The sequence below is a fragment of the Cuculus canorus genome, chromosome 7 (genome assembly GCF_017976375.1).
Source record: "Cuculus canorus isolate bCucCan1 chromosome 7, bCucCan1.pri, whole genome shotgun sequence".
In the NCBI taxonomy this organism is placed as follows: domain Eukaryota; kingdom Metazoa; phylum Chordata; class Aves; order Cuculiformes; family Cuculidae; genus Cuculus; species Cuculus canorus.
In genome coordinates, this window is record NC_071407.1 from 10,927,663 (window position 1) to 10,941,866 (window position 14,204).

General features: G+C 41.7%; 1 protein-coding gene across 3 annotated transcripts in view; it reads right to left on the bottom strand.

The window, feature by feature from the left end:
- Positions 1-13,750, bottom strand: part of ADD3 (adducin 3) — a 101,013-nt gene extending 87,263 nt beyond the window's left edge. For 2 of the 3 annotated variants that reach the window (XM_054071236.1, XM_054071230.1), the window contains exon 1: positions 13,638-13,750. The gene's annotated coding sequence lies outside the window, so the exon portion shown is untranslated. The remainder of the gene's footprint in view (positions 1-13,637) is intronic. The other variant, XM_054071233.1, reaches the window with a different exon arrangement.
- Between the last annotated feature and the right edge of the window lie 454 nt (positions 13,751-14,204).

Consider the following 14,204-nt stretch of genomic DNA (forward strand, 5'->3'; position numbering starts at 1 on the left):
GAAGAAACAATTAGAGGATCAGATCCTCATACACCAAGTACTGTCACTCAAAATTCTCAGGAAACTTAATTTCACATAACTGCAAGATAAATAAGTAAATCAAAGATATTAGCTGTAACTTTTCATGTTTTTTCACACCAAGTTACACAACTTCGCATCCCTCAAAATTCACTGGCTCCTGTAGTTTGGCTATGATTTTACAATGCATCAATACTCGTCTCGCCCCTGGTCAGAAGTGGACATTGCAATAAATTTCTAGACAGTCAAATCCTACTTTTACAAATGCTTCAATAATTTAGGCGCTTCGGGGCAAACTTTTTTCTTTCTTACGTAATACCCATTGCTGTAATCCACAGAAATATTTCCAAACGTTTTTCCTCAGGGCAATGTGCAGTTTTTACCCTTTCCACCAGCTTTCTTTTTTCTTCAAGCAGAATCCTACTGTACCACGTGCATATTATGGCACAGAAAGAGACTAAAAATACTGTGTTCATTAAATTTCACCATAGTGCACAGTGCTAATGCGCAGCAAGTGCTAATCTCAAACCACACACAGCTTTTTGCTCTATGAAGAATCCACTTTTCATCTTCCAGAGCGCTACATGATTAGCCACCCTAAGGGCTTTCATTTTTACCAGAGAGGCAGTGGCTTCTAACATGGATAGTAAATAAGAACAGAAAAGGAGTTAAAGTTACACAGTTGAGCCTGAATGAGAGAAAGAGCACTAAGAAAGCGTCTCCTAGATATCTATGAATAAAGAAGTGGGTGAAGTATGATGAAGACAGTGTGCAGAAATAGATGAGGGGAGGAAATGCCTGTGTGTGTTGGGTATGATTCATTTGTTGCCTCCAATATCACCAATGCTCAGACACAAAAGTTATTGAGAAGAACAAGGGGGGGGAAAATACCCCCAAAACATTCTAAAATAATTACAATGATGGCTATAGTTTTGACTTCAGCAGCTTTGCTGTGGTATCTATTAGTTTGTAAATGCCAAAGCTAAGACTATGTTCTTTCCTCCTTCTCTCTCTCTTAGAAGTAAGCTGCAGGAAAGTGCAGTACTGCATGCTCTTTACCCTACAAGCCCAATGTTCTGGCATAGCAGAGGCAGCAAGAAATAGATTCACCATTATTCCTCTTCTGTAAGTGCTCAACATCAGAAAAAGAAAACCACAGGCACTCTCTGCCTTCTTGCTTCACATTGTATTTCTGGCTCAGAGACACAGACATTTATTTATAGAATCTCTTGGCAAATTTGCTTGCACCCTGAAGTACGTTTTGATGATTCTATTCCTATGTTAGCATATTACAATTAATAGCATTTTATAACTGTAGAAGGTGAAGGATACCATTAACAGCTAGCAGGCAAGCTGCAGCAGGTCAGAGGCAGCAGCGATGAAAGTCAGGTACTCACTGTGCCAGAAAGCAGCACTGCTTCTCACCGAGCATGAGCTGAACACGTTGAACGAGGTTGTAGGAACCTCAGGCACAGCCAGGTCTATTGCACTGGCTTCAGTTAGAGTCCTTTCAGCGAATGTGGATGAACTTACGGCTCTAATGGCATTTGAATCAAGGAGACTTCCTAAGTAAGCCAGAATTCAGGATAGATGCATGAAGATGAGATAGAGTGATTGAAGTATTGCCCAAATCCTCTGCTATTGGTCTTTCAGTCACTTCAAGCACTCAAACTGCCTCAGTTTTAAACTCTGCTTAAAGCAAAATGAACAAATGCCAATAAAAACTTGATGGAAAATCCAACATCAGCCAAATCTGGCATTGTTTGTTCCAGTTACATAAAATCATTATGTCCGGTCCTTGGATCCTCTTTATTATACCCTCATTTCCCCGGAATGAAGAAACCTTTATAACAGAAAACCCTGAGGAGCCATATCTTAACAAAGACAGCATCAGTACTTGATACAGCAACAGTATGAATGAAGCCAGTAATCCGAGTACGGTTAGAGTTTAAAAAAAAACAAATTCCAACGGACAAAATTAAAAACTACATTTGATAATAAATCTTCTTTTTGAGTAAGCTTAATACCCTTCCTTTTGGTACAAGAATGTAATATTGTCTTCTTTGCCAAGAAACAAAAAAAGGACAGAAAACCTACACAGAATAAGAACCATAAGTAACAGAATAAACACCAGATACGCATAGTATTTTCAAAAAGGGTTAGGTTTTTTTTGCATACGGCCTATATCTCATTAACCAAGACTTCTTAAGAATACCAGTGCTTGAAATGAGTGTTCAGAAGGGCAGAAGAATTCAGAGATAAACCAGGGGTGGGGCGAGATGAGACAATTGCATGGGAATTACTAAAGAGATCCTCCACACGCTTTACTATTATGAGAAAGCAAGGCCAACCCCAGGCTGGTAAAGCACACACACCACTTTTATCCTACGGAAGCCAAAGTGGCTGAGAACCCAAAACTACTGAGCTTAGATGAGGACATCTTTGCACCCAACCCCAGATACCACTGTTTCAACGATGTAAACAAAAGCAGAGTGTTGCCACTCCTGTTTGTGTATTTAAAAGGTGTCCAGTACAACAAGCTCTCTTTGGAGCCGTTTGGCTGATCACATTTAAAATCCAGGGGCTCTGTTTTGGTTCATCTCACACCAAAATGTTACCAACAGAAAACAAGTTCACACTGGGGGCAATATGTGCAACAGGCAAAGTGATTTTCAGGAGCTCTTCTGCTGAAGTCAGTATCAGGTCGTCCAACATGCTGATACAGCCAGAGCTGTTATTTTTAAACACAGCCATAGTCTATTTAACTAAAGCATCTTTACTCTGACTGAGCCAGTATTACTTTGCTAATACTCCTTAAGTATCTACACCAAAGCCCGCATATCGCATCAAATAAAGAAAATACAAACTTTTGAAGACAATGGTTCATTGTAACTAGGAAAAGAGAAAAAAGGGAAGTGTCCCAGAAAAACTAGGAGTACCCAGCACTGAAGACCATAAAGTGCTGCCCGCAGGACAGCTATTTATGCTGTGAATTTGTATTATTCACCACCTGCACAGAGACTAACTGGAACAATTTCAATCAACTTTATCAGCAAACAGCTTTCTGCTGTTGGAAACTCAGCATTACACTTCTAAAACTATTCTTCTGCCAAATTTGTTGGTAGCAACACTAGGTTTTTCTTACACATCATTAAACTGATGAGAATCTGAATGGAAGAAGGAGAGGCAATACCATTTTCAATGGCACATAGGAGACTGCAAGTTAATAGTCACAAAATATTTTGAGAGGCAAGCTGAGCTGTGCTAAACAACTTATTTGTATACAATTTCCTCAATGTAATTCTTACTTCTTCATATATAAAGTTGTCTTGTAAACATATGCATGCTCATTACTAGAACCAAAGAAATTTCCTCTCAAAGAAATAATTTGTTCTATGCATTCCTGAACATACAGACACAGTGGTTTACCTGACAAAATGAGGTTTTCCCACAGCAATATTTAGCCTCCATTTCTTATATATAACTATGAAACAGAATGAAAACAGTAAGAGCAGCAATGGTACACACTGTTCAATAGCAAAAACCTTTTCATTTTACAACAGAAATTTAATTGTGCATCTTGTGCTATGCACAGGCACTGCAAACTCTAGAGACAAGGGAATGCTGTTACCAAAAGCAACCCCAATCGCCTCACACCTCCACACTACCCAGGACTGTCCCTGGCAGCCTCACAGAGCTGGGATAGGGGTGCAGGACATGGGACCAAGAGCAGCTCAGCACAGCATGTTGAGATTATTTTAATTAAAAACAGTTAGAAATCTAAGTAGTTTCTCCAAAGCACTGCATTTACCCCAAAAAGGCTCTTTAAACATGATTGTTCCCACTCAGATTTTGAGGGGGGAGGGCAGAGGTACCTCATAACCCTGTGTTTGCCACATCAGATGTCGAAGTCTAGAAAAACAACTTTCTCATTCTTATTTTCCTACAAACAAGTCCCTGCATAGAAAGTTCAACTTGCCAACACTTTCCACTTACATTTTCACATTGCCTCCCAATATTATAGGCAGGACCCCACGGAACTCTCACCACCAAAGGATTAAGGGGCTGGAATCAACCTGAAGCTTGGTGCTGACAGTCCCCCTTCTCCCTGTTCACCCCTATCCCCATGGGTTCTCGCAGATGTCTTCAACACCTCACATCCACTCTAGCACTCACTCAACTCTTGAGTTAATTCAATTTATTAAGGAGAATTAATGTAAACAGGAGGAAGAGGAGGTATTCTGCTGCAATTCATGGTGAATTGCTTAGGTTCAGTGAGCAGCAGGGCTTACACAAGAGAGGATGAGGCAGGACCACATGGCCAGGATGTGCCCTTTACCTCGGTTGTGCCATACAACCCAAGTGTTTTAATCAGATGGAAATCAGATGGAAATGGGGGTCCTAGAGAGGAGTGACTGTATTAAAGAGGGGATAATATTTATTGGAACAATGACAGGCAGACTTCTTATTTGACTGGGTTCTTAAATAGGATTACAGAGCTTTAATCTGTTTCTTTAAGTTGGTTCTGAAAAGAGAGAGTAACCCAACAAAAATTTAGGGAGAGGGTGGAATGACCTTGGAGGGACTACACTACATTAAGCTACGGCAAACATAATAGTTTCCCCAGCAGAAATATATGCTAGCACACATTCTTCAAGTTAACTAATAAACAGGAGAGTAATAAAAGTAACTTAGACTATGCGTTTGCACATTGTAACTAGTAATTCTGTCCTTTTAATTTCATCTTTGAACTATCAGCTATATTGACAAGTAACAGTGGCAGCAGTGTGTATTACAAAAGGAGTAAACAAACGACCTTTATCTAGCTTTAATAAAGTAATAAAGAGCAGGCAGACTTTTTTTATTAAAAAAAAAAAACCAACTCTCTTCAAAGAGAGTTTTATAGCTGACTGCCAGCAGGGTGTGGACTGAAGCTAAAAACTTTGAATTAGGTCCCTGTGAAATCTGAAACCAAAATACAGCAAAGGTCACCTCCCTGTGAAGAACCTTCTTGTCCATATGTATACTATAAGCAAAGCTCTGTTAGCTTTGCCTCGATAATAATGTAATTCAACTTACCCCCTGGGAATAGCGACAACATCAGGTTTCTACTACAAAGATAAATTTACTGCACACAGTACCTGTTACTATAAATTTGCAGCATGTTTGATAGTAGTCAGACACTAGTGTTACATGGTATACCTCAAGCTATTTTTTCTTGATAGAGGCTAACCTAGGTTATAAATATGATGCTGTTATTCTTGCTCTGACCATTAGCCAATTCTTTTTGGTCATGATTTCACATACAGCAGAGTCTTATGCAACATACTAGCCAATGTTAATAGGAAAGGAAGCAATACATCTGGTTTATTAAAACTCTTACTATTTTTCACCCTTAAGGGGAGGATTTCAACCTTTTTCAACTAGGAAACAGATTTTTTTCCAGTGGAGAGACAGGATGTCCCAAATAGGTACTGAGACAATAAGTCCACCACTCCATGTTCTTTCCTGGGGGCTCCCTGTGAAATGGTTCATGGGCCCAAGCTTAGAGACAAAGGTCATGTAGCAACTGAGGTTCCTGAAAAGGTTTGTCCGTATGGACATTGCTCTGCAGATACATATGGGATAGGCAGTCTATTTTTCCAGCTACATGAAAAGAACAGGCAGCCAAAGCTGCTGGCACTGGAACCACTACTACTCACCTTGCTTATGGACCAGAGTACTCCTCCCTCCTGCATCTCCACTTGGAGCTCCCCCTCCCTTATGCTCTGAGATGCATTGTCTGTGTTTGTCATCTGAAGACAGATTTAGCAATCTTCGCACACAAGCAAAGATTTCACAAAGCATACGACTGAAATATCAACCATCTTTGCTGGAGGACACTTCTCTGATACAGAAGACATCCCACCACACTTAACAGTCTCCACTGGCCCACTTCAGGTCCACTGTTGAAGAGATGGCATCTTGGCTCAGGCAATTAGAGACTTTCAGACTTAAGATATTTCAAAGGACACAGGATCCCACCTGGCAATACCTTAAAAGTTACTTGATTTGACTAGAAGCACTGACATACAGTAACATTCAAATTAGGAACAGCAAGAAAGAACATTTTCTTTTGATCAGAGAGCAAAAATTTCCATTTCGAATGGCAAGGCGACCAAGAAGAACTAAGCAGTCTTTGAAACCTAGCCCTTGACCAGAAGTTGTCTTGGGTCATGTAAAATTAGGGACACTGCTGTTTAAAAACATCTAAGTTTGAGCAAACGTACACAAAGAGCATAATGTGTATGCAACAACCATTAAAGAGGAAGCGGTACTTCAGTTTCCCCTTGCGCTTGGCTCACAGGAAAATACCTGATGTAAAAAGGGAACCCACACTGTCCCTCTGCCACCTAAGGGCAAATTATCCAGGCACTTATAAAAAAATCTCCTGATGTTTTACAGCTTGAATACTTTATATAGTTAAACTGAGTTGTCTTGAGTTCATGTGCTGTACGTTACGTGATATGTTTTAACTAGGAAGCTACCTGGATCCATTTCAAGCTTAGGTTTTTGTTAAACTAACCTGTTTTGAGTACAGTCACTAATGCTAGAGCTGCACAGATGTATTCAATCTCTTTGCAAGCTGCAAAACTATTTAAACAAAGTTGGAAACAGGGTAAAAATGGAGGGGGAACCTGACTGCCAGACCAGTGGGTTCGGTTTCTGGTTGGTTTTATTTATTTTAAAACCCCACAAATTTCAATGCATTTGCAAGTTTTTCTGCACATTTCTTATTTTTTCTGCTCAACATCAGATCCAAGATTTCAATCAGGTTGATAAGGAACAAGTTAAACATATCAAGAGTGTTTTGCTGGCTACAGGCATACTTTGCTTTATAAAACATGGTACAAGCCATTATGAAAGCATGTATCAACTTTATTTGTCTTCCTCAGTTGCTCAGGATTAAATCTCTGCAATAGAAATGCTTATGAAAATTTGACTTTGTGATCTACTTTGGACACTTTGTCTTAGAAGATGGAGTTTTTTGTCCCAAATCACACACGCAGAGGTATCCGCCAAGCTCTCCAACTGTGTCACTCCAGTCCTTAAGCCATTTACGACAGAACACACATGTGTCCTTTGAATGCCAAGTCAGCTACACATCAAAGACAAACAGCTCTGGACAGTCAATCCGAAACAATCAGCACGTCAGTAAGAAATCTGATTTGCATTCAGTATTACGACTATTGATGGGAATGGAAAAAGAAAATAAAAAAAAGAAGAATCAACACATACCCACAGATTCTTTCACAACCTCAATAATTTTAGGAATAAGAAAATCACACAACCTTTGGCATGAAAATACAGTTTGTCCTAAGAAACAACAGCTTCCATTTAGTAAATGAATTAAAGACCACAAACATCCTTGCTTTCTGCCTTTCACCCCAACAGTCACCAGAAGAATTTTGCCTTTGCATACACTTTTAGACAAACAGGCACTTAAAGACAGCTGCCATTGAAAGCCAGAAATTGTAATGTTCACTGTTGATCCATACAGAGACATCTGCTTCCTAGTTGGGTATTTAATACAACACTTCGTATACGATAAACATATGAAACAGGATGATGGGCTTGTTGTGGGCACTATCAGTATTTAATTATGATAACAGAAATATCTATTTGACTACTTATTTATTATGGCATTAATACTACATTAGAAGGGCTAATGTTGTATTCACTTAACAAGGCAGTGCCAGGTATTAATTTTATGCACAGCTTCTTGCACCCCAAATTCCATCATCATAGAAACTGCAGATAATACAGCTGAAAATAAACATAAAACTTACTCTCCATCGGCTACTACATCATGCAATCCGCAAATAAAGTTTGAATGCTGTAAGAATTAAGTTTTGGGTTTGGTGGTTTAGGATGTACAACAAATGCAGCAGGTTGTCTGGTGTGCAGCAATAATTAGTATATTAAAAGAGAACTGGCTTAAATCATGTTTTACTCTTATTTTAGCATTAACCAGGAGCCTGGAGAAATTGTTATGCAATTCATTAGCACTCCTGAAAATGGGCGTGCATCTGAGTCAGGAAAACACAAAGGCACTTGCGAGGTCACTACTTTTGTGTCATTGTGTTCAGTTCTAGACAGAGCTGGATGAACTGCCTAGTACTGTCCACTGTTTCTGTCCCACAATCCTAATTTCTATTTCATCTAATTATTCATACATTAGGCTGAAGGTTGCCTCTGCTAAGTGTCTGCTAGATCTGAAGCACCTGAGTCAAAGCACTTCTCTTCCTGACATGAGGGCTCCTCCTAAGTACACTTTCCAATGCTATAGTTTAATTTTCATTCTTAAATCCAGGATATTTTCTTTGGAAAGCACTTCCCAGCTTTCAAACACTTGACTTGGTGGCCTTACTGGTGTTTTTTATAAATATAGAGGTTTTTTGTTTATAAATCCATGAAGACTAACATGTCACACAGGTTGCTAAGGAAGTACTGGATTATATGAAACAATTTATGTTAATATCAGCAATCTCTTTGAACCCAGTCAGTTTAATTTCTAGATCAATGAAAGTTATAATTTGGATCACAGAGATTTTCAGCACCAAATCACTGCCACAGCATTCTGCCAAGACTTCTAGAGCTCTCAAAAAAGCATTTCTCCAACAAAAACCAGCCCACATTTGGAGCAGAAAACAATTATATATATTTCAAACTCCACTTTTCTTTTCTGTTTTTTACTGCACTAGAATAAGTAAAGCAAGCTTTATCCTATTACTGAGCCATCCTATTTTGCACCCTATTTACCATCTACAAGGACGTGCACAGGAACACTTGATTGGGTGGTAAGCACCCCAATTCCAGAACTGACACCTACCATGTATCTGCAAACACAAGAGGCAGATCCAACTGGCTTCTAAACTACGATGTATTTAGTGTAATAGCTATGTGTGATATAGAATCATAGAACGGTTTGAGTTGGAAGGGACCTTAAAGATTATTTAATTCCAACTCCCTTGTGATGGGGGTCAGGGACATGTCCCACTGGATCAGGCTGCCCAAGGCCCATCCGACCTGGCCTTGAACACCTCCAGGGATGGGGCAGCTACAACTTCCCTGGGCAACATGTGCCACTGCCTCACCACCCTTAGAGTGAAGAAGTTCTTCTAGTCTAAATCTGCCGAACTGCAGTTTAAAGCCATTCTCCCTTGTCCTATCACTACATGCCTTTATAAAAAGTCCCTTCCCAGCTTTCTTTTACACGAATGCAAAGGAATGCCTGTTTTCTACCAAAAAAAAAAAGCCAAAACCAAATGCATCATGTAATAATTAAAGACATGCAACAATATGAAAAATTCTTGGGACCAATTATTACAGGTCTAGATGAAGATAAGCACAGATTTTCAAGAAGCAATTCAACAGAATCCTGTTTCTTTGGCCAACACAGCAGACAGTTCAGCTTTTGGCTAAGTACCAGCTGCCATTAACACCAACACTGTGCTAGGGACTCACTTAGGGCAGCACAGCAGCAATAAGCACAGCAGCAAGCTGCCATCAACTCCACGGTATTCAAGATTGCTGTGTACTTCACCTAGAGAAGGAACTTCAGGAGGCACTGACTGCACAAGGGAAAAGGGATTTACCAGCTGTTAGCTGCTGCAGGTCAAGAAAACACAATGTGAAAAGCTACAAAGCAAGCTGGAGCTCTCACACTAGCTTGTGATTTATCCATCTTCACATCACCCTGTTAACTCGCATGAAAACTACCTGCTGCTTTGATGTCACAAGGATTTCATCACATTAAACAATATAAGGCAAGAATAGATTTTCTTTCTAGCCAAGACCAAAACAGTTTAAGACAATGGAACAATGAGCGAGACCATTTTACTATTTTCCTAATTAGCACTTTGTACCAGCTGACTGCATCCTTGGCAAGCAGAACTGTCATTCCCACCACAAGCCACATTTTATATTTCATATGCTCCCAGAATCCTAACTAAATAGATACCTACATCTAATTCACTAAACTCTTAAGATCAAGGCAGGGGAAAAACACCCAGGAACCATCACCTTCAAACTGAGTTTTGGAGCTCACAAGCCTTCTTTCACTAACTTTTCAATGAATCTGAGGAAAATATCAGTTTTTTAGTAGATTTTCCAGTTTACCGATTATTTTGAAGTGACACCCCTCCCATGGTCTAGATTAAGAACATGCAATAACTAAAGATACATTGTTATCTAACAAAATCTATTAGAATTGGTTTATTTTAGCTAATAATCCAGACCACAAATGATCTACAAAACAGCTATGTACTCGCTAGGATATCTTTAAAAGAAATGTCCCTAAATCTCATTTACAATGACGTACAATGGTTTGTGCTATCTCAATACAGAAAAGAAGCAAAAGTGTTTCACCATAGCAAAGTGATTCAAACTTAATGTAGGAAGCAGACTAGACTGTAGCAAACAGATGTAACATTAACACACAATGAATAAATTACTGCTTGCTCCCTAAGGGTCAAGTAGCTTTTATTCATCTTCATCTGCCAAAAAAAGCTACATGAAAGACAACTAACCCCCAAGAACCCCACCAGAAGCCACACCACCATCTACCACCATCTGTCATACAGCAACCAGCTTTTCAAAACATAGCTTCAGGAAAAGTCTGTGATGCAATGGGAAGCAATGTTAATAAATAATATAGATTGACTTGGAAGAATGCAATACCAAAACAATGACTGACTCAGTTTTTGAAACAGCACCACTACAAAAATGCAAAACTGATTTACAAGGGAAATAATAGCCAGAGGTTGCTATGGCTGCTAATGTCACAGGACATTTGCTAAAGAAACAAGATTTTTTTTGTTATCCAGTTTTTCAAAAAGCTAGCAAAGGCATTTTTATGCACCAGCTCAAAGTGACACAAGTTATTCTTCTGTATTAAAATCGTTTTGCTAAAGTAATATCATTCCAACACCATCCACAGTGTTGCAAGGACGTTTGTTGCAGTTTTAACTAGCAGCAATGATTTTAAGGAGGGGAAAAACTAGCAACCTTGTGCCTTCTTTCAGCAGTGTTTTTGATCTGTAAAACATTCCACTTATTGTCTTAAAACATTTTTCGGGTTTTTTGTCTCTTTCATGTTAATTGCTGATGATTTTCAGACCAAATAGCAACTTCTGCCAGGTCATCTGGCCTGTAACAAGTCGAGCTGAACAAATGCAGGCAGCCTCATGTGCAATGTCACCCCTAACATCACATGCAACAGGGACAGTTCCAGCACGGTTACACTGAACCCAGCTCGGTTCATCCAGTCCTGTCAAACAACCAACACTCATTTCATAACCAGCAAAGGGTCAATAGAAGAGCCTCAGTACGCCTCACTGACCAACAGCGAGGTATCCTCATTCAACCCAGATCGTTCAAGCCCACCCTCTTTACAAGAGATGCAAAGTCTCCGGTGTAAGAGACACCACCTGAACCTTCTCGTTGGATTAGATGATCACAGCGTACACAACAGCTTAACTGCATCACCCCAAAATCATCACTTCCTTAAACAGCTGCCTCAATCCTCAGGCAAGAATCAAGGATAACGACTGATTTAACCAAGAGCCCATTAAATCCCCAGATATTCTACAGCGTAGCAGCACTCCATCTATTGGTCAAGAATTAAGGACACGCTTAATGATCATCATGCACTAACCTCGATCATTAAACACTCAGCCTGTAAATAGCCCACCCCTTCCTTCCTGCTTTGGGCTTCACATTCTCCCAGCAAAAATTAAATGAATGTCTTCTGAAAAACGTGTGTATCACTAGAAGTGTTAGCATGAAAATTTCTAAAGCTAAAACCAGCATACACTATAAATCACAGAATTATCATTTTGTTTCATTGATGAGCACATTCCCTCCTTACTCAAAGTGGGATTGACCAGTGTGTCTGATAACAGCCAAAGAGCCCCCAACATTCCTAGAGTTCACACCTTCTTTCCATGTAAATACTGAATGCCACCAAGGAGGCTTGAATGAGGAGTTCACACGCTGTTTTCAGCCAGACCAGTGGCGTGACGGGATGTGCAGACCAGAGAACCCCCTGGTACAAGAGACATGCCAGTAAGCCTTAGCAGGAAGGCAAAGGGGAGCTTTTCACAGCAGATCTGCTGCCAAAGTAGCTACGCACAGAACCACCCCAGCTCGCCCCACTCTCCCCAAAGCCACCACCATCCCTTCCCAGCAGATCACACACAGCCATTTGTCTGACACTCCTGTACCTCACACTTCAGTCATCAGCAACTGGACCAGGAGGTAGGTGAAACAGCCTCAAGGTGCCCCTGGCACATCAAAGCCCTTTTTTAAGGGCTGTGATCATATTTATCAGCTTCAGTCCTCTGGTACCAAAGCTGATTTAAGCAATATCTTCTCCCATGCGTTTGGTAATCCAGCAATTTCATACATTTGTGCTTTTATAACCATTGGTCAATTATTTTTTGCCCAGAGAGCCATTGCCATTGATTTTATTTATTTGCTTTAAAACTTAACTCCTCCACAGCGTGGCATCACATAAATGAGATACAATCCCATACATTTTTCCTCTGCTTGGTATCTCATCACTACCCTCCAGACATGAGTCCAGGACCCTTAGATGGGAATCCGCCAATTCAGCCTCAACCCATCTGTAAGGTAATGATGCAGAGAAGACAGAAGCAACAATGATGCGAGAAGGCAGTGACTGGCTGTGGTTGCTGCTGCTTTTGAGGCATGTTCTATCCTCCTTACAGAGCCAGTCCAGGGCTTCCCTGCTAAGACCACATTGTTCAGCCACGCTGCCCCAAAGTCCGGTTGGACACCAACTGATAAATCTGCTCTGAATGCCTAAACAAGCTTTTTAACACGAGATGAAAATTGCCTGGAGGTGACACCAAAGGAATAAACTCCCAAAAGGCCCCCACCACGACCCTCATTTCTGGAACGTGAGGTTTAAGGCATCTATCTTTAATTTTTACCCTTGCTAATACAAACAGAAAATGAAAACAATTGCAGCCTGGGAGCAGCCCAGGGCGCTGGAGCCCAGGAGCGTGCGGCGGATGCTCCTCGCACTGCCCTGACCAGGATCCACCAGGATCCGCGTCCCCGCACTTGGACATCGCATTCCTGGCTTCCCACCAGCGCCATCGATGGCCAAGGTGGAGCCGTGTGTGAACACACACACAGGAAAAAAAAAACCCTAAAAAATAGACGTTTTTAGAAGTTTAGAGCAGTCCGGAGCTTTGCAGCGGACCAAGGACAGCCCGTAATTACAATAATTTGATTAGCGCAGCTCCCGAGCAGAGGCGCATGATTTAAAGCCCTGGATTTTCGCAGCTCACCGATGAGGCAAAAAAAAAAGACAGCAGTGCATCATCTCCCCCGGCCGGAGAGCCGGCGTTCACCCACGGGGAAGCTCCCTCTCCGTCCCAGGGCGATCGCATCCCCATCCCATCCCATCCCATCCCATCCCAATCCGCTCGCAGCCGCGAAGCTCGGGAGATGGAAAAAAAAAAAAAACCGCTCCAGGCCTCCAACCGCAGCGGGAAAAAGACCCTCCCTCTCTCCCTTCTTTTCCTCCCCTCCCTGTCCCGCGTTACCTCCGCGGGGCCCGCGTCTTTGTGCTTTTCAGTCCATCCCTCCCGACCGCCGGCGGGAGCCCCAACACCAGCGCGCCGAGCGGGCGGGGAAGGGGCGGCGCACTATGTGGCAGGAAGGGACACCTGGGCTCCTCCCCCCGCGCCCGCCCGCCCTCACTGGCTCACTATTTGGCAACGCCGCCCTTCCCCCGCAGCCCCTGGGCCAAGTTGGAAGCCGGGGGAGTATGAGGGGGGGCGCCTCCCTCACCCTCCCCCCGGCTTCCAACTTGGCCCAGGGGCCCCTGCAGCCCTCGCATTGTTGTCCCCGGCCCTTGTACCTGCAGGAAAGTATCCCCTGGGAGCGTTTATATCTCAGGAGCCATGGGGCTGGAGGAGGAGAGGGGCTCTGCAGTGCCCGGCGTGGATAAATGAGGTCTATGTTGGAACGATAAATTAAAAAATTAAATAAATAAAAAGTCGTCCCCCCCAAAAAAAAAAGCCCAAACTGCTCTGAGATGATATTTTGAAAGATTTAGCCAGTCTTCAGGGCTGAAAGGCAGCAGAAGGCTTCTCCAGATGGCTCCTGCT